The following is a 25,614-nucleotide window of genomic DNA, read 5'->3' as shown; positions in this document are numbered from 1 at the left end:
GACTGTTAAATATTCTGCAAGTTTACAGTATCATCTAATATGACATTTCATCATGGGCTACAGAGGCAAAACAATTATAGCATAGGACATTACAAACAAATGAGAACAAAGTATAAATACAGAAGAAGCAAAAAGGAAGATAGTTTTGAATATTATTATTAACCCTGGTCAGAGGCCATAGTGTAACTTCTTTCAGCTGCCCAAGTATGCCATTCCTAGGCCTGTACCTAGTTTTAGGTTCAATTTTCTGCTTTCTGGAAGAAAAAATTGTACTGGTTTCCAGTGATTTTTTCACTAACTCTGGTGATGCAAGAGAAACTATATACTTTTTATCATGTTTAAATTCTTGCAGGAATGCTCAGGAGAATGAAATGACTGGAAAACCACTTAGATTTTCTGACATTCAGCTCCATGAATTTCAGTACTGCTTATGAAGAAGCTGCTCGCTAATCAAGACTTCATTCTCAGAAAAAAAATAAATAAAAGGCTTGTTGTTCAATATAATCTATGGAGATATGAGACCTTACTTGTAACCTCTTCAGTTTGAAAGTGAAGAAACAGATTACCAGACCCAAGCTGCAAGGCTGCAGGTGGTACTGAAAATCACTCTCTTAAGATGAAAATGAACTACAGAACTGAGATGCTGATGGGGTGAGAGGAACATCATCTCCTGTGGTGTTTGCAATTTGGGTGGCATTTTTTGTAGTCTGTCATGAAATATCTAATGTTATTACCCGATATCAAGAAGTGACTGAACATGAGGCAGGCATCAATATGTCTATAAACAGTCAGACCAGACAAATTGGTGTATACTTAGCAAACACAATTATGTGTATTTCACCTGTGCCACCTTTCTGCTGTGAAAAAAAAAGAAATAAATACAATATTTTCTTAAGATTAAACATTCTTATTTGCTTTCCCTTTTATTACATGTTAGAAATTTGAACTTTATTCTTAAAATCCCGTATTAAAGAATCTGCCTAATAATTTTCATAGCACAGTAGAGACAAACTTATTTGATATGTTCTGTAGTACTTTGTATTCAAACATTTGCATAGTGGAGTATTTTCTTTAGTGTTTGCTTTTGTGGGAAGAAGTCAAGAAGGGTATGTTGTACTTGTGGGAACACAGTGTTCTTTTCTGTGTGCATGCTTTATATTTGATGTGGTAGGGAGGAAACAACAATAATGAAGTTAGATTTGATAATTTCACATGAATCATGAACAGGAGCCCACATACTTTCAAAATAAAACTGATTGAAATTCATTCTAGTTGGCTCCCATTAATCTTAATTGCAATTCCATATTTCACTTTAATAGGTTGCTAAATTTTAGGAAGCTGTGTTAGTCTTCTTACGTACTTGGTTAATTTTTAATTCACAAAGTTTTTCTGACTTCTGCAGCTGGAAACAAACGCCAACATTTTTATTTTCTGTATGGGTGTTTTCATGTCAAGCAGCATCTCTCTGATTCAAAGCAGGGAGAGAAAATGCAGAAAGTTCTGTTTAAGGGCAGACTTCTGTACCTGGGATAAATTTGGCGGAAGGCTTCTTTTGGTAGTTCAGCTTCTAAATCAAAACTAAATCTTTCAGTCCACAAGGAAGAGGGCACTGGTAAACCAAACTGACCTTATAGCACATGCATTGCTTCAGAAAATTCTGCTCACTTTTTTAATATCCAGGAAGAAGACCTGGCATTTGTATTGAAGTACCTCTGAGGACAAAAATCTCAACCTTTGTGCTTTCACTGACTTCAAGGAGAGTTGAGTGTTCTCCATACCTTTCAGTATTGAATCCTTTGTAAACTTGCTCATGATTAATATATGTTATGAATATCTATTAAATGTTACAGTAGCTTGATAACACCCAGCCATATCACTCATTTATTAAAAGAAACTGTTCAGTCACAGTCTGAACAAGGGGGCGAGAGAGCAACTCAACTGCAGTTAGATTGATGATACTTCTAAAAATTATCCAAGCATGTGTGCAAGAACCTGTCAAAATAAGAGTTTAATAAATGAGAAAGTGAAGGACAGGTAACTTTCCCAATATACAAAAGTTGTGCACATGCATGTGCATGCTTCATTTATTCCCTGCTCCCTAACAGGCAAACAATACAGAAAGAGAGTCTGTTTGCCATTTTTGAGCTAGATTGTCTGGAAAAGAAATTTGCCAAGTCAGTTATTACTGGGGTTACAGCAGCATGCAGCGTGGTATCACTGAAGACTGCTTTTGCATCAGCAGATTTCCACCAAGCTCAGTGTAGTGGTTCCTGCCTGTAGCTCCAAGAACACCCTCTGGTCTTCTGGGCAGCGTTGACAAGAGCAGGATTTGCCCCCTGGGAGGACAGGTGGCATCTGCAGAGGGAATGGGGAAGGCAGGGTGAGGAAGCAGGGAGAGACACAAGCTTGAGATAGGGGAGCAATTGATGCTATGGAGTTGCCTACCCCAGGCAGCCCTATCCTTCCTCTACAGTAACAGAATCAGCCTCTGATTTCATAGGAAATTTGCACTTTTCAGAGGTCTGTTGCCCAAGTTAATTGCTGATTTTGCCTTTGTCAGAAGCTGTCCTTGTTTAAATCGGAACTGATGAGGTACCATGGCACTATAAAACTCTCAAAGGCAACAGATGTGAGATATCAAAGCATTTTCCTACCTACCGATAACCTGGAGGTGCTTGTGGTGAATATTTGGTAAAGTAGATGAAGAATAAATTTTGAAAAAGAAGTGCCTAATATAGGGATTGAAAGCTACCTTTAGGCACTTACTTGATGTGGAACAGACACCATCATCTTAATTCTAGGCTTTGCTTGTGTAAGTCTCTGACAGTAAAACATAAAGCACTTGGAAATGGCACCCAAGCGGAAGAGGACTGTTGGCTAAGTGGTTCTTAGTGCCTGAGCACTCCGTAAAAAGAGTCTTTTCTGTGCAGTCATCTGCTCCGATTGTTCTCTCATAGCTACAGAAATGATTCCATTCATGATTACAGTAAGGGGCTTGACATAGTCCACATTTCTAATAAACTGCTACAATACTTCTTTATCAACTAGTTTTATTCATTACTAACCTCTTGTTTCACAATGTAATTCATATGTAAAGCTCCTGATAGGTTACTGAGTAAATATCTGGGAGTACAAACTCCTCTGTATTCCATATTGTCATTTTGACATTATTATTAGTGATTGCAGCTCTGGTGTTTTTTCTTAGTAAGTGAGCTGTGGGTTGTCTATGGTAAAATTGCAAGGTTTTGGGGTTCCAGGATTTTGTTGCAATAAAATTGCAAAGACTGAGTGAACTTTCTTTGCCTTAATCTCTCTTGAAGCTGTGGTTGATCTCTGGTGTGTGATTTTGTATGATGTGATGCATGGTTGACTGAAAGTGTTACCCTCCAGATGTTTTTGATTACCTGTGCTCTGGTGTGTGTACACTAAGAAAGCATCCTGGAAGATGTCTGGCTAACCTTGGTATTTACTCTCCATTGAAAGGAGAGGGATGCTGCCAGGGCCGTAAGTGTACCCAAATGCCTTGTCAGCATTACCACCCATGCATCCCCTGTCTATGGACAAGGAGACCCATTTCAGCACAGATCCCCAATCCTGGCTGAGACATGTTGAGGGTTGCTTTGTTTCCTTCTGTCTTGGCTTCCTGATGGGACTTTCTGGAGGGACCCCAGACCTATGCTTCAGTCAGGTCTCCATCCGTGCCTCCCACTGGTCTTCCCAAAAAGTCTTCCTGGATGGACCCCAGATCTGACTCATTTGCCTTGTCCGATTGTCACTAGCTGGTTGATGGCTGTCACAGCCACTGGACTCCCTCTTCTCAGATGTGGTGGGTCAGAACCCTGGTAGGAGAGGACACTGCCTGTTCTGTGGTCCCCTGAGCTCCCATGGGCTCCTTTTCCTTCAGAAACAGACCAGCTCCCCCAGAGGCAGTATTTTCTGCCTCAGTTGGCTCAGGCAGCTGGTCATTATATAATGACCTTTTTGAATTGTCTGACCCAAGTCTCATTGGCAGGAGCAGGAGCCTTTGATGATTTGATAAATCCAAAATAGATGAGGGTCACTTTGCTGTCATGGTTAGGTTGACTGGGAACATCTGCTTCATCTAATGGCATTTGGTGCTTTCTATGGAAAGGTGGATTTGTCCGGGCATGTGACGTATTTAAAGATTGTGAGTCATCAACATCTGAAAGGACTTTAGTGCCCTCATGTCATGTGCTTGGCATTGGCATTAAATGTAAGTGAAGACAGTATACTGAGCCTTATTGGAAACTCTCACACCATTGTGCTCACAGAAGCATTGGAATATCTCAACAATCACTTCTCATAGCTCAGTTAGCCCCTCTAAGAATGAAGAATAATAACTTATTATCAAGTTCTGTGTGATAGGAATAATGTGCAGTTCTTGCTTGTTCCCTGCATAATTTCTCCTGAAATTGCACTGTGATTTCTGCTGCACACTTTAATGCATGGTAAATTAAATGTATTTCTGGAAAAGGAAACACAAGCCCCAAACAAACCATCAGCCCTCAAACAAACTAAATTAATTGTTTAATAATTTACCTTGATGGAAGAGGCACATGGATGGGAAAAAGTTAACCCATCAGGGGAAAGACTATCAGCAGTAAAGAACAGTAATCAATGTGAAATAATCACCACAGTACCTAAGTGCTTGTTCAAAATCCAAAAGTCTGCATCAAGTCCCATCCTCCTCCTTGCAGGATTGAGGTCACAGCGTGTCACTCTGTCATCTTGGCATAAACTTCATATTACAAGTTAAGAAATGTAATGAGAAAAAAATGGCTGAAGCCCAAGTTTGGGGTATGTGCCGTTTGTAAAGAAAGTATCCTATTCAGAAAAATTACTCCTATTCATAAAAGATTTAAGCCAATGCTGGATAGGTTTTTAGTGTAGGTTACATAGAAGACTGTACAATATAGTTTTCTCTTCTAAACTGAACAAACTTTACATTCATCAATACGGGTTTCTTGGCATGCAAGTGGTATTCAGGAGTGCACAAGGGAGTGGAAAGGTGGGCCAGAATAGAGGTGAAGAATGAGGGGAACTTGGCACTGACACAAATGATACCAAAAATGCTGATTTAGGGAGGAAAAATGTAAATCGTTTTTGATGTCTTTTGAAGAAAGCTGCCCAAGTTAAAGTTGCCTTGAAGGCATATGACCCAGCCTGACATTGCTTTGGCAGCAGAATGTGAAGGGTGTGTATGCAGAGATGAAATGTCCTTTGATGAAGTGTGCTCACAAACAGCCTTTCTGACAATGACAGCAACGCCAGTACCTTTGAAGATCCAGTTATTTTTTTTGTCTCTGGACAAACAGATTCGGGTACAATTTATTAACAGTGAAGCAAAACGTATCTCATTTTGTATACATGGGTATATTTTATCCCCTCATTTCTTCAAAATCAGGTAGCTAAACCTAGCACTAACTCTGAGGAAGTAACTAACTGATTCAAAGCCTTTTTTTTTTCCTGTGACAGATACAGATACCAGACCATCACTTTGAAATCACTATACCCAGTTTGGGACTGAACCAGCAAATAGTTACCACTTCAAAATACTGAGTTGACCATAAAATGACATCTATGCTGGGGAGCTAATTAGCACGGGGGCTGTCTGTACCTTGTAGGGTATTCAAGGACATATCATATAGAGCCTCTCCTGCACCTACCCCTGCTCTGACTTTCCCCAACCCTGGATTTCCCCAGTGTGGACAGGAGAAGCCCTCATTTCTGCACTGTGATACAAGGCCATGCTGCTTGGCAGATGCTAGTGGATAATGATCAATTCAGGTACATTTTGTGCTCACCTAGCTATATTTTTTTGGTCTCCCTTCTCTTACAATAGGGAGCAATGCATTTTTTTACAGCAGAGACCTTTATATGTCTTTTGGACCTTTACAGTCCTGTGGGGTGCATCACTGTATAAAGGTGTATGAGTTTCTGTACATCTGGGATGTAAGCATATAGCAGGGGGGTTATTTTTTCCTTTCTCTTCTGCTCAACTTCCACAGCACAGCAGCACCTACACAGCACTGCAGTTTCTCTCCATCTTCTCAAGCCAGGTGTGAGAAGTATGAGGACCCTGTGGTGATATGCTGCAATTGTGCAGGGTGCCTGTGGTGCTGGGGGAGCCAGGACTGTCCCTCTGACTGAACTGTGTCCTAAAGTTTTGCCTTTGTCATATGCCCATTCCTATTTTTAAATGCAGTTAAATGTTTCAAGGGATTGCTGGACCGAATCATGATCTGTTATGGGCCTGAACTGGGACCCAAACTAGAAGGATTTTAGTCCCAGCTTAAACTGAACTAAGACTGGATTGAAGAAGTGCTAGTTCAGCTCCCACCCACAGGCTGTTTTCATTTCTGAAATCTGTGTCCCGCTACACACGCTCAAATCTCCAAAGGCTGGAAAGCAGCTGCTGGTGTTGGATCGGTTGATTATATTCTGCAGCAGCAGTTCCAGCTTGAAGAGCTTTAATTTCTGCCAGTGCTCTTTTGTGCAGATTGAAATCTTCATGGACTATCACCACGATCCGCAGCTGTGGGAGCAGAGCATTAGAAATGGGTTCTTTACAAAGTCTACCTGGGTCCTGCTGGGAGAACAGGATAATTTCAAGGTGGAGGAGAAAGTCTTGTTAGCTATGTCTGGGAATAGCTCTGGACCCTGTGGGTTCTGCAGGGGTGAAGTCTGGGACTTGTGGCAGTTGTCCTGAAGGGCAGGACTTTGGTTTGATTTAATCTTACAAGAATTAAAGGTGTTCTCTTCACTAATTCAGAAAATTCAACACTGCCAAGTTTACCTGTGATCAAAGAGTTCCCAAGAGAGGCTTAAGCCTGCTACTTGCCAATGCCCTGTTTTGGCTTTTTGGATCTATCCTTTTTGGTGTCTTCATGTGCTGCGTTCTGTGTAAAACTGACCCCTAAGGAGGTAGCCCGAAGCCCATGCATAACTTACCTCTTTATTTAACCTTGTGCTGATCAGTTACACAGGAATAAATTGAATCCCTCCTGACTTCTGCTTTTCAATATGTGTTTTTTAAAAACCCAAATGAACTGAGACCTTTTCTCTTTTGTAGAAAACTTAATAACATTTCATAGCCTCTAAATTCTTGGCTCAGAAATGTATTTTCTTTCTGAAGACTTTTCTGACTTTTAATAATGTGGGAACTGCCTGCCCCAAGCAGAGAAATACAGCAGCACTTTCTTTTTTGGTGGTTATTCATTAAAAACTGGTCTCTAAAAAAAAGGTTAATAGTTTGTGACCTGGGTATATCAACAAGGAAGTTTACTAGTGCCATATGCTTAGTCCTAGATGGAAACAATTTCTTTATTTATCAATATCCTACAAAAGGGAAATTTGTAGAACCTGCTTGCACATTTAGGGAGATGTTCATTGCTTCATTGCTAGTTTAACATTACCATTTAATGTACACAGTACGTGGGCTTCTCTTTCATATTTTGCAATGGATGCAATGTAAGAATCATAATATATTGCTTTCACAAGCAATTTAGCACAGCATAAGGGAGGAAATGTAGCTGTACTGTCTTAGTACTTATTTTCTAATAAAATCCTAATAGATTTTGGGTTAATGACACAGAAGATGACATTTATGTCCTAAGTCTTTTTTTTTTATCTGCAGCAGCACAATGAAGCTGGAAGTTACAAGACCAGGTGATAAGATAATGCACTCCTTGCTTGTGTACAATAAAGTACCCTTATAAAAAGTTGGCTTGCCTTTGATGCTTAACTAATGTCTCACTGTGAGATAGTACCTGGCAGGCTAGAGTCAGTAAAGCCAGTTAGGCTTTCCTTCACTAGAGATTGATTTGCTCCTTACTTGAAAGAAGGTCTGCTTTAACACCCCAACAAGGATTATCAGACTTTTTGAAGAGAAAGGCAGGGAAACCAACAATCATTTTTTTCTGTGGTTAATAAAGGAAGAAGATTAAAAAGACTCCCCTGTTGATAAGATCTAACCATTTATGTTCCTGTGTGATGAAAGGTGAATACCTATTTAAGATTTATTTAGTATTTTGTTGTCTATAATGAATCTAAAGGGCACAACAATTTGTCTTAACATTCTGTAATGCAATGAAGCTCATTTTAACAAATAACTGTATAAATAACACATTTACTAAGCCCCTCGGTTGACTGATCTTGTGCTTGAGCTGTAAAATATTTATAATTGATAACAGTGAAGCTGAAATAGCAGAATGGATTCTTTCTGTATAGAAGAATCAAAAAAAAAAAAAGAGTAAGGCATTAGTAGCTGTGTGTGCATGTTTCTGTAAAACTTGCTGTGCATCCACACAGGGTCTTATTTCATGCTCCTCAAAGTAACTAAGTATTATCACTGATTACTTTGGACATGTCCCTGGACAATATCTACTTTGAAGTGGAGTCTCTTCAAGTTCTTTACAACTTAAATGAAACGAGCATCACCATATTTCTCTGAAATGTAGTAATACTCTCTGATTTCCATATGCAGAAAGAATTCTTGTTTTCTGATCCCTTGGTTAATTTTTTTACTACTAGTCAGTCCTGCCATTTGGTACAAAAGGTGGTCATCTCTGTACAACAGAAGTAAAAGAATATCGTGGGTGGATTTGGTGTTTATAGGATTGTGCAACTAATCAAAATGTTGTGAGACGTTAATGCTATCACCCATGACTTTCTTTTTAGTTCTCAATGGCTCTGTTTCAATTGAATGTACACGATCTTTGAGCAGGGTTTTGTTTGGTTTTGTGAATCACTCAGCTCATTTTTGGACAAGTGAGAAACAGAAAATCAATAAGAACGTGAGAATACAGCATAAAATTATGCCCAGTGAAAGGCTTAGTCAAGCTTCCCACACAATTGTACTAAAGCATCTCAGGTCTGGGCTGTGCCTACCTAAGAAATAATTGTGCAAGTAGAAGATCTGAGTTTTAGTTTCTGGTGCAGAGAATATGCTTTCTTCAGCAGTTCAGTTTGGCTGCACCAGAGTCTAGAAGGAAGGAACACAGGCATTAAGCTATGATATATAACTTTTTTCTTCCAGGGGAAGCCCTGGAAGACTGAAAAAGACACCATGCATATGTCAGTAAGTTTACTTGAGTAAAACAGGTCAGCGTGTTCTTATTTAGCTTGAGATATCTGAAGAAAATCTACCACTGTTACTCAACTTTCAGTTGGCTTTGGGCAAGGTCTAAATATTTTTTAAGTGTGCAATACTAAAATAATTCAGCAACATTCATGCTGACTCCTGAGGCTGGTACTGCTGCAGTATTATCTGACCTCTTCTACTACTTCTTTCTGAAGATTAGAGTTATGTCCATGCCTATTTCTCTCAACAGACTATAAGTCCAGACAAGTAGCTCAGATGTAGACCTCTAGTGGCTGAGACCTAATGTTAGGTGTCTACATTACATACTCTGCCTAGCAAGTCCATTTTGTTGTGACTCACTTTGAATTTGAATTCATTTAGAGTTTCATTTTCAGTAAAACATTCTCAGAAGTAAAATACATGAGGAGGAGCTGGAGCTACAGTGCTGGAGCAGAGGAGTGTGAATCTTCTGTGATGGGACTCTAGGGGGTCCTCTAAGTGTGTTCTGCTCTTCTCCTTTACATGCTCTCTTAGATGCTTACCCCTAGCATAAGAAAGACATGGACCTGCTTGACTGGGTCCAGAGAAGGATCATGAAGGTTATCAGAGGCCTGGAGCACTTCCCCTATGAGGACAGGCTGAGAGAGTTGGGGTTGTTCAGCCTGGAGAAGGCATGGTTCCAGGGAGACGTTATAGTGGCCTTCCAGTACTTAAAGGGGACCTTTTTCTGTAGGAAAGATGGGGAGGGACTCTTGGTTAGGGAGTGTAGTGATAGGATAAGGGTTTTAAACTGAAAGAGGGTAGATTTAGGTTAGATATAAGGAAGAAATTCTTCACTATTGAGGTTGGTGAAACATTAGAACAGGTTGCCCAGAGAAGTGGTGGATGTCTCATCCCTGGAAGTGTTCAAGGTCAGGTTGGACGGGGCTTTGAGCAACCTGGTCTAGTGGAAGGTGTCCCTGCCCATGGCAGGGGGGTTGGAACTAGATCTGTAAGGTCCCTTCCAACCCAAACCGTTCTATGATTCTATAATATGGACTTGTTAGAAACAATAGATTGAATGCATTAACCAGGACCTTTTCACTCACCTTGTGTAAAAGTATTTGTTCTCTAATGCCAGTCACAGTTCTTTGCCTGCATCTGTGCAGTATTTTTTTTTAAATGAAAAGAATACAGTCAGTGTCCAGCTGAAGAAGTACTAAGGTTTTGCATATGTTGAAAGCTTTTCAGATGTTTAAAGGAAATAATCAGAATTCAGAGTGTATATTAAATTATCAACTATCTAATAAGTGTGCTACTTCCCAGCTGGGATCCTTCTGGTACGTTCATTCATCTTCAACCGGTGTAATTAAAGACGAAAGGTGTAACACTGAAGATCCTTCTCTAGAGATCTCATCAATTTAATTCTAGAACTATCAATGGAAAGGGAATATCATATAAATTGTTCAGACTTAATTGGACACCTGCTGGAGGTCAAGCAAAACAACCAAGGTCTACTGAAATAGGGATTGCCTTCAGTAATTCAGTAATTTGGTAGGAGGGAATTTGGCAAGGCAATGCAACCTTTGTCTTATATCTGTTAAAACCAAACTAGATTTGGCTAGCAAAGAAAAGACTAGAAAAGAAGTGGAAAACAAGAGCAAACAGGAATGTGCTTAAAAATGTCGCTATGAGAATTGATATCTTCATGTATGCAGCAAGTGAAGCAAAACCGGCAATGTCAGGGTTGCCTTAAATAGCTTTCTATTGGTGCAACAAGGATGTGCAGAACTATTTCTGGTGTAACACAACTACCTTATAACTTTCTACTCAGAAGGTAGTTGATGCGTGAAAGAAGAGCATTTGTTTTTCTCAATTGTGATTTTAAATCATATCAGTATATTTTGTGAGGATCATGACTCCTTTTTAAAATAATTTTTCATCTGGTGCTGTCAAAAATAATTTTTCATTGTGGTGATGTCATCAGACCCACTTGATCTGTTTATAGCTGTTACTTAAATTGCTGTTTCCATAAATGTATATGACTGCCCTGAGGGTGTCTGTATTTGTTACAGAAGGTGTCTCAGGAATCTTGGAGCAATCTCCCAATCTAATTAAGTGTGCTATAATTACAGCATAAAGAGCTATGTTGCTAATACTAAAGGTTCAAAAATCATGAGTTGGGCTCCATAGTTTGAGACTGGTCCCCAAATGTGAATATTTGCTTTTAAAAGGAGTATATTATATTTTGGGCTCGTTTTAAATTTTTGAACTCCCTCTGCCCCTTGCCATGGTTTGTGTGTGCATGTGTGTGCGTCTGTATGTGTATATGTGTATGCTGCTGTAATTCTACCAATAAGGCTACCTCTTCACCATATGTTCAGGATAAGATATGCTGGTCCCTACTCTGATTCCTGTCTACCCCCTTACCTTTAAACCTCTGCAAGAATTGTACTCTGCGAATCTTCCTGTACTACCTCATGTTATTCACTCCTTGAGAAGGGGACAAATTGCAGTGTCTTGTGTTCTCCTTCCCAGACTTGGAAGGGAAAGAGATGGGAGAAGAGAATGGAGGGAATCTTCCCACATGGTGGGAAGGGATGGGTATCTTGAGCTTCCAGTCTCTTTTTACCCCTTCCTCTCTTTGCTACTCAGGTGAGAAGTTTATCTCCCTGGTTTTCCTTTTCCCCAGAGGTGGGGAAGTACATGCTGAATGCAAGTTCTGGAATGTGACCACAGTATCTGGATTTACAGAATCACAGAATCACAAAATCATCAAGGTTGGAAAAGACCTTGAAGATCATCTAGTCCAACCATTAACCTAACACTGACAGTTCCCAACTACACCGTATCCCTAAGCGCTATGTCAACCTGACTCTTAAACACCTCCAGGGATGGGGACTCCACCACTGCCCTGGGCAGCCCATTCCAACACCTAACAACCCGTTCTGTAAAGAAATGTTTCCTAATATCCAGTCTAAACCTTCCCTGGTGCAACTTGAGGTCATTCCCTCATCCTATCGCTTGTTACTTGGTTAAAGAGGCTCATCCCCAGCTCTCTGCAACCTCCTTTCAGGTAGTTGTAGAGGGCGATGAGGTCTCCCGTCAGCCTCCTCTTCTCCAGACTAAACAACCCCAGTTCCCTCAGCCGCTCCTCGTACGACATGTGCTCCAGACCCTTCACCAGCTTCGTTGCCCTTCTCTGGACACGCTCGAGTAATTCAATGTCCTTTTTGTAGTGAGGGGCCCAAAACTGAACACAGTAATCGAGGTGCGACCTCACCAGTGCCAATGACAGGGGTAAGATCCCTTCCGTGTCCCTGCTGGCCACGCTATTTCTGATACAAACCAGGATGCCATTGGCCTTCTTGGCCACCTGGACACACTGCTGGCTCATGTTCAGCTGGCTGTCAATCAACACCCCCAGGTCCCTCTCTGACTGGCAGCTCTCCAGCTACTCCTCCCCAAGCCTGTAGCACTGCTGGGGGTTGTTGTGGCCCAAGTGCAGCACCCGGCATTTGGTCTTACTGAAATTCATCCAGTTGGCCTTAGCCCATCGCTCCAGCCTGTCCAGATCTCTCTGTAGAGCTTATCTAGAGATTATGCCAGGACCTTCCTTGTACTGGCTACAGGACAAAGCTAGGTTTTGGTGATGATGGTTCGAGCCCATGTGCTGCAGGAAACAGGATTTATTATGCAGTGTTTTGCTTCTGTCAACATTGCATTCAAGTTCTGTATGTACAAAGGTGCTCAGCTACGACACTGATAGGTACAATATATGTCAGTCTTCCAGAGAAAACAGAATGGAGGAACCTCTGTTTGAGTAGACTGATACAAGAGATAATCTGTTTTTCTTACCAGTTTGCTATAGCTTAACTAATCCCTTGAATAACTTACTCCAGTTATCCCTGGAATTTCAATTAGTGAATTACCATAGAGCATCACTGTGTCTTGCAAGGCAGTTTGAAAGTTTTGCATCAGAAATGGCTGTGCTACAACTTCATATAGGAGCCGGTGGATGGAAATATTTTTGATTTTCTTCCTCATGGCCATGACATAAGTAAAGAAATTATCCAATACTCCCCCCCTCAGCAGCAGGGAGCTGCCTCACCACAAAATATTTTCTATGACACTTCAAAGGGGTATTGTACTAATTGAGATGGATTTTTTTTTAAAAGGATAAGAAGCTTTCAAATATTATTTTAGATCTCTGCAAATGTTTCCTTATACTTCAGCCTTTGTCTCATCCTCTGAATTGCATGGCATCATTGCATACATTCTTCTACTTGCAACCCTCCTTCAATAATTTATCCTTTTTGTATCAGCTGACTTGAGCTTCCTGGGTGCTCTTCTCCCTTCGTGATGTTGGTAACTTTCAAAGAGATGTCATCTAGTAATGACTAATGTGAGATGCTAAGGTTGACAAGACATTTTCTCATTTTAATAAGCATGTCTTGATTTTCTTTCTTCACTTTTAACTCCACTGAATGGTGCTGTTTGTATATTACCCATCCATGTTGATTGGGCCAAAAACAAATACCACATATCCCCATTCTTGCCTCTTTTTGCACACCCTCTACATTGCACTTGAGTAGTGAGGTTCTCAGGTAGCCTTCTCTAATTATTAAGAGCTGTATTTTTAAGATGGAGAGTTTAGGTGTCATTCCATGGGACTCTTGCTGTTGTTTTAGAATAATGCAAAACTAATACCAGGATGGGGACTCCTTTAATGTTATCTAAACACAGGCAAATCATCTTTTCTTTTCATCTAAGCTTCATCTGTAGTCAGTAGACAAATAGGTACCACAGAGAGTGGCTCATTTTGTCCTAGAAGAAGAGTCTAAGATTAGTAGTAAAAATTGTCCTCTGCAGGCACCCATAGTCCTTCCCTTTTATCTAGGGAAACTGCGAAGTCTACTTTGCACAGCCTAACTTTAAAGACACATCAGGCCTATGCCTTCACTATCTCCTTTTCCTACACTGAGAAAATCTTCACTGAATGTAATGGAACATCAAGACTGAATCTCTGCTCCAGCTCCAGCTCCTCCTGTCTTGCTGGTGGCATGCACTGGGTATCAGGTTTCTGAGAGATGTTTAGGGTGCATTATTGCCTGAACTAGACAGTGGTCTGGAGCCTGAAGCTTCACCTTGTTAAGAGAAAAATATCTTTTACCTGGAAATATTGCTACTTATGTTTTGTTCTTTGTTCAGGATGTGGGTGTCAAGTATTAGCAGTATGTCTTTGTCGTATGGCCCAAACACCGTTCCTGTTTCATCAGCCTCCTGTAGAATGGCACAGGGATACTACACAATTCTCCCAGGTTTAAACAACCATAATGCCTCAAAACATAAACCATATTCTGCTACATTTTTTTTTTTTTAATAAACACAACCAAACCCTGAGAGCTACATATTGACATATTAACACTAGTGGGACTATTGTATTGCTAAGCCTTAACAGTGCATGAGCTGTGATTAAACCTTTTCTGTTAAAATTTCTCAGTTCCAGAAATTTCCCTTGTACTGACAGTTTAAGAAGGTGAATTTGTCCTTGAGAGGACCAGTTCTTCCCTCCAGACTTCATCCATTTTTCTAGAACTCCTCCACATTATACTTAGGCATTTCAGTGTTGCAATGTATAACATCAGCTCAGTTCAGCAAAGCTATTGAGTTATTGTACTGGTTAATATAGTGAAATTTATACAAGCTTAATCACATTTATTATCCCTGACAACAATGCAGATGTTCTGAATGCTAAGTGATTTTTTTATAAAGAATATAATTAATTTTTCTGGCCCTGTCCAAAAATGCTTAGTGGTCACTTCTGCCACTGAAATGTATTAAATAGTATGTAAATCTGGCATTTTGGGAAGTAATTAAAAATAAAGTTGCTGTAATTTTAAATTCAGCTAATGTCTGTATTGCTCCTATCTAAAGTGGTACTAGGCTAAGTGCTTGAACTAATCGATTTTTAAAAGGGTTTGGTTAGTGATCTCAGGGGAAATAAGGTAGGTTGTATGAAAACATATTAATTATAGAGCCTTCTTTTTTAATGATGCATGCCCTTTTTAGAGTACAATATATTGATGTAGCAACTTCTTCAACTTAAATCATCCAACAAACCTTTCTAGTTTTGTCTCATCTATCTTGATTATTCACTATATTTATTACAGAATGAAAATAAGATTTTAGATTTTTAATTATTAGCTATAAAGGATTCCAGAGTAGCTCAATGAATTAATTTCTTTGTAAAAAATATACAACTTCAGCAAATTTTGGATGACTAGGAAATTTGTCTTTCTCAAAGATTATTACTTTCCTGTTCAGTATGTCATATTTTGCTTTCAAGTGTACAGAAAGCTTATTCATGAAAAAGTTTTTACTCTTCTAATAATATATTTAATTAGTTTTATAATGTGCCTGTTGCAGTTTTGTTTGAAGTGAATCAATATTTTAGGATTTTTTATTTAAAAAAATAAAACTGATTTGTTTAATGCAGAGATAAATGCTATGCCTAGTTCCCAGATTAGAGTGAACTATCAGATACCTATCTGGTGCAGAGAGGCTGGGTTTTTACCTGCAGAATGCTGGGCAAGGCTGGAACCGCTTCCAGGCAATGGGGGCAGAGTTGTTTGTTCCTGATGGACAGGTTCTTTGCTGGAGGAAGTTGACTGCTTGCAGTCACGGTGAGACATGGCAGAAACTGCTCTGCAGATGGAAGAATGGGATGTCAGGATTTAGTGTGGGGATAACACGGGTGGTTAGCAATGGGCACAGCCTGCTGATCTAAGTGTGACAGGATGCACGGTGAGCCAGAGCGCTGAGGTGGAGCTGCCTGCACCTTTCTCCTCCAGTGAGCACAAAAGGGCATTGAGTATCTAAAAACTTTTACTGGAACAGAGCTTTGAATACATTAGTCTTCAAACTGAGACAATTCAGGTCTGCTACATAAGAACAAAAATGAAAAGCTTTGAAAACAATGGTTTCTCTTAACCATTGCTCCTTGAAGGACAGTTCCTTTACTCTATCTCTGCTCTCAGTTTTAGTGGCTTCCCAGGTTACAGCAAACACTGTATAAAAACAGTCTGGTCTTCAGTCTGACCCAGGTAGTGTGTCTGCCCCTGCCTCTCAGGGTCTCTGTTTTCCCCACCCTGGGATTTAGAAGGTCAGTGTGCTCAGGGGCAGACCCCCACTCTCTCCAGAGAGTTTTGTCTGACCCAGTGAGCACCTCCTCACACAAATCAAATGGACAGCCTTCCCCTCTAGCTCCTTGATAAACAAAGCATGAAATACAACTGTGAGCCATGGACTAACAGATAAAATAGAAGCATAGAATCATTTAGGTTGGAAAAGACCTTTAATATCATCGAGTCCAACTGTAAACCTAACACTGCCAAGTCCACCACTAAACCATGTCCCTAAGTGCCACATCTATGCATCTTTTAAATACCTCCAGGGATGGTGACTCCACCACTTCTCAGGGTAGTCTGTTCCAATGCTTAATAACCCTTTTGATGAAGAATTTTTTCCTAATATCCGATCTAAACCTCTCCTGGCACAACTTGAGGCTGTTTCCTCTTATCCTATCACTTGTTACTTGGGAGAAGATACTGACACCCACCTCACTACAACCTCCTATCAGGTAGTTGCACAGAGTGATAGGGTCTCCGCTGAGCCTTCTTTTCTCCAGGCTAAAAGACTCCAGTTCTCTCAGCTGCTTCTCATAAGACTTGTGCTCTAGACCCTTCACCAGCTTCATTGCCCTTCTTTGGATGCCCTCCAGCACCTCAATGTCTTTCTTGTAGTAAGGGGTCCAAAACTAAACCTGGTATTCAAGGTGTGGCCTCACATATAGGGACCAGCTTTCCTGTTTTGTGTAATAGATGCTGCAGTAAAGATTGAAGGGTGTGTTTTGGTAATACTGTTTCTTCAAACTAACTCACTAAAGTAAGATTCCCTGACATTTATTTGTGTGTGTGGGACACATTTAAAAGAGGATGTTAGTTTATGAATACCTCCTCTGCTAGGTGTGATCCTGTGCTGTCTTTGTGACAAATGAAACCACTACTTAGACAGGTAAGACAGTATTAGGCAGACATTTCAAGTATTTTTAATGATGTTTGCAGGTAAGAAAGAGGATCTTGTGTCATGGGACTGGTCAAATTCTTCACAGACCATCTGAGAATATGTCTTTCAGCTAAAAGAAAATTATTAAGTGAATATTTATATCTGACTGTTCTGTCTGAGAGATGAGAGATTTATGAGTATTTCAGTTACTGATTAGACAACAGAGTTTTGTTTACATTCAGATAATCAAACTCTTGAGGTGTTTGCCCAAGCTTAGCAAGGTGGTCTCTGGAGAGTGGAGTACATGCAACACATCTGAAGATGCCCATATTATCAGTCCCATTTTTAATGTCAGGATGTGGATGACAAGAAATGTGGGTTTCAGAAGATGGTTGTGCTAAATTTGTCAGCACAGGAGATCCTGTGCCTCCTTTTCCCATTGCACTCTGGCTGTGTGATCCTGTCTGTTTTCTTTTGCTGCCTCTGAAGCCAGTCTGACCCCTTGATGAGACATTTCAGCTTATTCAACAGGCAGAAAATTATCTCCCTTTTTTGCTTGCTGAGTGAGCTGAATTGACTCATCAAACTGTTGGAGCTAGCACAAAGGAAGTGGTAAGTACACACAGCTGGGAGGGAGAAAAAGAGGAAAGCTGAACCATATTTTTAGTGGTAGGAAGCTGTTAGACCAGCTCAGCACTCTTGTGAAAACTCATTCTCGGTGAAGAACTCCTGTCATATTCACTCTGCCTCTGGTCTGGTGAAACCTGAATATGTTGGCTGCTAAGGCTGGTGGTTCTGCAGAAGTATTTGCCAGAGGAAAGGTCGTTTGATTTAAGTGAGTCCCTTGGTGGAGATGTCATTGGCAATGAATACTGATGGATTGGATCTAATTACTAAGAATTAGTGCATAACCTTTTAGTTCTTATATGTATTTTTATAAATGTAAAACTGTCTATAATTTATTGACTTTTGCAAAAGATTTTTCCATTTGCACTTCAAAAACATTCATGGAACTCCAGAATTTTTTGTTAAAACTACAGATGTATCCACTTACTATATCTGTTAGTCACATGAACAGCATGAGAATGCCTCTGAATCTGCAATGCTAAATAACGTGAGACTTACTGAAGAGAATGCTTGCTGGAAAAATATAAAGCCACAGAGAAGTGAGCATATTGGAGAAGTTTGCTTTTGTCACTATGGATGAATGCTAGTGATTATGTCAGAATATTCAAGTTTTACAGTGTTCAGTAGCCACCATAAAAAAAAAAAAAGGAAAGCAGATTTTCAAAATAACCATCTCCTGTCTAGGCATTAAAGAAAGGGACAAGTTTTTGAAACTATATTCAATACCCTCATATATGGTTCTTCTGGGCAGTTTTGAAACATGGTCAAGCTAAGATTTCAAGCTCTTCAGAAAATCTGTCTTAATCTCTCCATACAATGCTGAATAGACTTCACACAGAAGTAGGGCAGAATTGACTACTTGTTTACCTCAATAGAACAAATGATATATCCAGATTCAGGCTGGAATGGATCAAAACAATAAAAAAGAGAAGACTTGGGTGACCTTCAGTGAAATGTTTCTTTTCCCCAAAAGGAGCTCAAAGTAACAAAGTAACAAAGATCAAATCATGGTTCAAAGTTCAGTCCCAAGAAGACATTTAGAGAAAAATATTTTTGTTTGTAGATAGATTTCATCTGAGCAACTGGGGTTCTTAGCTTCTGGTTTGCAAAAATGATAGAAAGACTCTTGAAACTGTAAAATGACAGAAGAAAATGACTCTGAGAAACTTGTGTAATCTTAATACAAGGTTATTGTTACTACAGTAATTTATTACAAGTTTCTTATATGGATAAATGGATATCAGAAAGTGGGATAATAAAGAAAAGGAAAAGGAACTATTAGTAGGTAGGCACTGGGTTGAGGCTGGCCACAAAGGAATATGTGAAATAACAATACAAGGAGTTTGGGCCAAAAAATGGAGGTATTAGAACTGATAATGTACAGAATGAAACTGTATATCATAGAGAGAAGACTGGTGGCCATGACTGGAAGAATGAAAGATATGAAAGGTCTAAAGAATCAGAAAAGTCAGAATCAGAGAAATTAACTTCACTCAGTATTTAACCATGTGACAAACTCTAAATGAAGAAAGAAATCCCAAAACTAAACAACAAATACAGTGGATAAAACAATCTTGGAGTCAAAAGTATTTTGGAGAAAGATTATAAAAGCCATATTATTGGTAATGGACCATCAGGGCTGGATTTGGTGATACCTGAGGATTTGGTATTGATTTTAGAAAGATAAATAGCACTATAAATGTATTTATTTAAATAAATCTTCTTCAGGATAAATCAGAGAATAAAAGCTGTGAAAAAGTCTATCACCACCTTATTTCTAAGAGTGATCTTCCTAACTTTTTCTCGAAAAGTCACTGAACCAGCAAATGCTGATGGTATTTTAAGCTTGATTTTGCATGAAGGGAAGATGCTTGAGACAAGAGTATAATAGAAAATTACTTTGAATTGAAGGGCCCTGCTGCCTTTCAGTCTGAATGAAAGGACAGACAAAAGAAAGTCTGCAGAGTTCTCAGCCTAGAAGAAAAGCTCTTTCAATGAATTGGATTTGGTCAGGGAGAGCAGCAGAGTGAGATGTTCATAGATTTGTCTGTGGAGGAAACTCAGAAATAAGTCAAACATGGAAAATGAGTTTAGAATTTCAGTCCCAAGGAAAGGGGGAAAATACATCAGAAATGCAGCTGTGTTAATTTTCACTGCAACGGGTACCCCAGAAATGTCAAATGGCCTGTAAGGAACCATGGACTTATAGTGCCATGACTTCTAGAAGTTAGATAGTCCAATCCACTCTCAAAGCATGATCAGCTACAACAGGTTGCTCAGGATCTTGTGCAGTGAAGTTTTGAATATCTCCAGGGATGGAGATCCCACAACCTCTCTGGGCAACCCTCCCAGCAAGATTCTCTCTCTTAGCCTTCTCAAGGCAAAACAAACCCAGTTCTCTGTCTCTTCTCCCACATCATGTGATCCAGATGACTAAAAAGAAATATCCTGCAAAGAAATAGATCTTGGAGATCAGAAAGCAGGGTTAAAACAGAAATTTCCAAAATGTCAAATGGAAGTAAATCTTTCAAAGTATATTAGAAAAAAATAGTTGGAGGTTATTAATTTAACCATGTATGGAGATGAGCAAGAAAAATAGTCAAGGCTCACAAGGCACAATGAGGACATTGAGATTACAAAAATCTAATGCTATGCACCAAAAGTCAGTTTAATATGTTGTTTGTTTTTTTTTTTTTTGTAAAGATAACCTAAGATGACTACAGAGATGGGTAAGTAAGAGGAGTTGGATATGGTATGGACTTTTACATTTCCAAAGTGAAAGAAATGGATAATTTCAAGGTAACAAATAACTGTTATTGCAGAGTGGTGAAAAGACCAACCCACAGAATCACAGATCCAGTATCAAATTTTTCAATGGTTTTCTTGATCTTGAAGTGGCTTTATAATGGGTATAGGATCTGTTTATGGGGAAAAGTAACCAGAGAAACCTACCTCTGTTAGCTGAATACTTTATAAAATTCAGAACATGTTTTGAGAGAAAAAATAATTAAGGACAAATGAGAAACTGGGTAAAATGTCACAAAATTTTACCAGAACAGAAATCTGCAAGCCTATCCTCTTACCTTCTTCAGTATAGTGAATTATTTTCTAGGCAAAGGAAATACAGTATATCTAACTATTCAGAATTGCAGTAAAACAGTATATGAATTTCTTATTAGTAAACCTGATAATGAGTATGGTAAAAAAACCCCAACCTGTCAGGAGAACTGGCTAAAAAAGGAGATAGCCATATTTGTGATATAGGGTAGAGGAAGTTTACTGTTAGACTTCCTTTGGAGAAACTGTTGGAATATATCTCCTACAATCTTTTCATTAACGTCAGTGTGAAGGCTCAATGTTTAGAACACAAATGAATTTTGCTGATGGTATAAATTGGGGAGGCATCATTAATGCAGAAGAGGATCATAATATGACAGTGGCAAGACTGGATGACCTTGAGAACAGAATCACAGAAATGGGGTGGAATTTAAAATTCAAATACAAGGGTCTCATATAAAGATTTTCTGCTATGATTTGAGATCTCACCATTAGAACAGACAGAAGGAAAGAGCTTTTCGCTTGATCAAAGGATGATACAAGTAGCAGAAATGATGCAATGCCTCAGAAAGAAAATTCAATTCTAGGACGTGTCTGCTGAGGAACTGCTAACAGAGAGAGGGAAGAGTGGATGTGACTGGATGAGGAACGTCTTCACTATTGTACAACTCCAGTGACCTGTGTTTAAGAAAGACAGCTGAAGCCAGAAAATCTGCAGAGAAAGTCTAAGAAGGTGTCTGTGGGAGTAGAGAGCAAACAAAAATACCTTGCCTTTTTAGCCAAGCAAATTGGAAGGCTGAGAATGTATTTAGCATAGGCCTGTATCACTTGAACATGTAGTTGTCTGAGACTGCTGGGAATGAGACTCTTCCAATCAGATATTCCTACATCTACTGATTTTGGTTTCTTTACTACTCACCATGGAATTTCTCTTAAAATGCAGCAGCTATTCAGAGACTAGGCATGGGGAATTAAAAGAATTTAAGTAAAATAGCATATGCCTAGATGCTTTTATCCTGTCTTGAACTGCCATTAGATACATTTAAGGGGAAAAAGCTGTGGAAAATGTGTGGAGTGAAATCCTGGCTCCAGTGAAGACAATGGTGAAACTGAATCGTTATGGTTTCCCCCAGCAGTATACCTTGTTTGAAAAAAAGTAGCTTGGAGAGAAGTAGTTCATTTTTATGGTCATCTGATCTCTCCATTGTTCACATTCTTTGTTCAAATTTAGAAGTGTTAACATAACTGTTTTTAAATAATAAAAAGCTGAGATTATAGAAGACTAATATTCCTGGAATGAGGAAATCAGGACAAGACCTGTTTTTTTAATCTGAACAAGTAATTAACTGGAATTAAAAAAACCTCACAAGTTCTTAAGCACACTTTCTTTGGAATGAAACATTCTTAGATTATGGGAGAGAGGAGAGCTGTAATTTTGCTATGTCTTTCACTGTCACTCAATAAATTTCAAAGATTATTGGAAGCAGGTTCACACAAGACTCTGCTATTTGTCTTTTGAAATACACATGAACTCTTAGGACAGTTCATCTAAATCACTTTGAAACACCCAGCAGCCTGGTACTGTAATGCAAACAGAACTATTTTATAAATCAGTCAGGAGAGCCCATTCTTTAAAGGATATGCTACATTACTGGAGGCAAAAAGCTCTCTGTTTTGTTATATAACAATGACAATAACTCAATTTAAGTGTATAATGACCCAAGTCAGCAGTCCACAGCAACAAAAATTTAATAGGAACCTTATCTAGTTTGCTGACATGTTCTTCTCTAGAAGCCATTATAGGCTCTTCAGTATACAAAACAATTGGCTCTAATCTTTAATATTGCTAAGCAGCAGGGGGCAAATAGGCATTTTAGCACAGCTTTGCTTTTTATAAACAGCATTTAATATATTCACATGCTCTTAGGCATGGAGCTGTATGTCAAACGTTTCTGAAGTTTGGTCATTAGAACAGCCTCTTTAGAAGTAGAGAAGTGTGTCCGCACTCTCATGATGACGTTTAAAATGGATCAGATGTCACTGCGTTGTGAAGGTGGAAGACTCCAGTGTAGGTCTCCTTTGGGAACAGCGTGGTTTCTGACTATCTTCTGACGTAAATTAAAGCCATGATAAAATGAATGGGCTCCAGAGAACCATTATATAGAAATTCACTCTATTAAATACAAAAGCAAATATAATTTCCTCCCTATTTCTTTCACTGGTTTTCTATATATTGCGTTTAAAGACTACTGACTAATGGCTACATTGAGTAGGTTGTAATGGCCACTTAGTTTATGATATGTAATATTATTACTGGACTAGTAGTGCTGAGACAAGAACAGCAACAGATGAATAAACTGTCAGAAGAAAACTGTATTTACATCTCAGTCATGGGTGTTCAAAATTCATTCATTGTGTTCATTTAAATGCCATTTTTTTACTTTTACAGTTTACGAGGCAATCAGAGAACATTAGATATAAATACATTTTTTATGATTCTGGTAATGCTGCAATGCTTTAATAGTATATATTTCCATTACAGAAAGGTGGAAACTAGCATGCAAAAAATCTACTCTTTGCATGAAATGCAAGATTTCATACAGAAGGCACTGCCTGAGTCACTGAGTTCAGTCCCCTGCCATTACAGATTACTGATTTTTAGTTCAGAAGCTCTGCGGCAGATGTGTCTCACACACGTACTTGCACTCAGGCCCACAAAAATCTTCCCAATACCCTTTAATACAGTGAAAGCCCACAGTAAAGGAGGAGGCATCACTAGAAGAGAAATGAGAAAGAAGAGTATATCATAGAAACATAGAAAGAATCATAGAATTGTTTGGGTTGGAAGGGACCTTAAAGATCATCTAGTTTTAACACCCCTCCCATGGGCAGGGACACCTTCCACTAGACCAGGTTGTTCAAACCCCATCCAACCTGGCCTGGAACACTTCCAGATAGGGGACTTTATCTTCTCTGGGCAACCTGTTCCAGTGTCTCAGCACCCTCACAGTAAAGAATTTCTTCCTTATACCTAATCCAAATGTACCCTCTTTCAGTTTAAAACCATTACCCTTCGTTCTATCACTACACTCCCTGACAAAAAGTCCCTCCCCATCTTTCCTGTAGCCCCCTTTAAGTACTGGAAGGCCACTATAAGGTCACCCCAGAGCCTTCTAGGGTAAATGAACCCAACTGTCTCAGCCTGTCCTTATAGGGGGGGTGCTTCAGGCCCCTGATTATCTTCATGGCTCTCCTCTGGACTTGCTCAAGCAGTCTATGTCATTCTTACATTGGGGCCCCAGAGCTGTCTCATGAGAGTGGAGTAGACGGGGAGAATCATCTCCCTCGACCTGATGGCCACAATTCTCTTGATGCAGCCCAGGATATGGTTGGCTTTCTGGGCTGTGAGCGCACATTGCTGCCTCGTATTCAGTTTTCCACCCACTAACACCCCCAAGTCCTTCTCCTCAGGGCTACTCTCAAACCACTCATTGCCCAGCCTGTATTTGTGTTTGGGATTGCCCCAACCCACGTGTAGGACCTTGCACTTGGCCTTGTTGAACTTCATGAGGTTTTCACGGGCCCACCTCTCGAGCGTGTCAAGATGTCTCTGAATGACATCCCTTCCCTCCAGTGAGTCAACCACACTACACCGCTTGGTGTCATCGGCAAACTTGCTGAGAGTGTGCTCAATCTCACTGTCCATGTCTCCAACAAAGATATTAAAAGCACTGGCCCCAGTACTGACTCCTGAGGAATGCCACTCATCACTGCTGTGTGGTAAAAGGAGCTGTGATGAAGGAGGCATTTGAGGGATGTGAACAAGAAAGGCTGGGAAATCTAGACCTAAGAAATGGAGAAGGAAAGTGTTTGGGTATGCTCATGGAGGTCCAGCCTCAACTAAGTGATGCCATGTTTACCACAGGGTAAAGTCACAGACCTGGACAGTGATTGTACCTTACCTGACACATGGGGAGAGGTTTATTTTCCTTCATATGTTTATGAGGTAAACCACTACACCTGAACTAGCCAGCCTAATCTCTCTTTATCTTAATGGAGAAAAATAGGCAATTTTAAGACAAGACCAATTTCCAACATATACTTTAGGATGGAGTGTATTGGACCATAGAAGTACCTGATTCTTTCAATTGAGTCCTGTGGGGTTTTTTTTGGTTTAGTTTTTATTTTTGTTCTGTGCATGAGAAATAGATTCTGCTGGTATGGACATTTTCTGTCAGAAATGTTATTACAAGACACGTCCTCTTTGTTCAACTAGTGTAGGCATGAATCCATCCTCCCATGCATAATGATACGGCCATGTGTGATAAGTTTCATCAGTGCTCTGTTGTGATGGCTCTGTTTACTTCCTCCCTTTCTTTTGATTGCTCAGCTAGTGGAATGAGTTCAAAAGGTTTGTTTTTACAAAGCCAGAGGTGAAGGGAACAGAAAACCAGGAACTTTTTGAAAAATCAACCTGTGGAGGGAGGATTTTTGGAGTTTCATTCCATTATATTATGTTATTCTTTTCAGTGGCTGCTGACAACTTCTTATTTAGTATTGTCAATCTTTTTTAGTGTTTCTTTTCTACAGAGCTTGTGGGACCTTCTTTTTATTTTATTTTTTAACTACCAAATATTCATCTGACACCTTGTGAAAGGGGACCTGAGGACTAATGAAGTTGAAAGAGTGTGTCATGCAAGGATGCTATTTGACAAGATAATTGTGCTGCTCCAGCAGCTTCCAGCTGCCAAAGTGGGCAGTTGCATTCTGCTTTTGCATCC

The sequence above is a fragment of the Strix aluco genome, chromosome 3 (genome assembly GCF_031877795.1).
Source record: "Strix aluco isolate bStrAlu1 chromosome 3, bStrAlu1.hap1, whole genome shotgun sequence".
NCBI classification, from domain to species: Eukaryota; Metazoa; Chordata; class Aves; order Strigiformes; family Strigidae; genus Strix; species Strix aluco.
The sequence above is the reverse complement of the archived record's forward strand: the minus strand, read 5'-3'. Positions refer to the sequence as shown.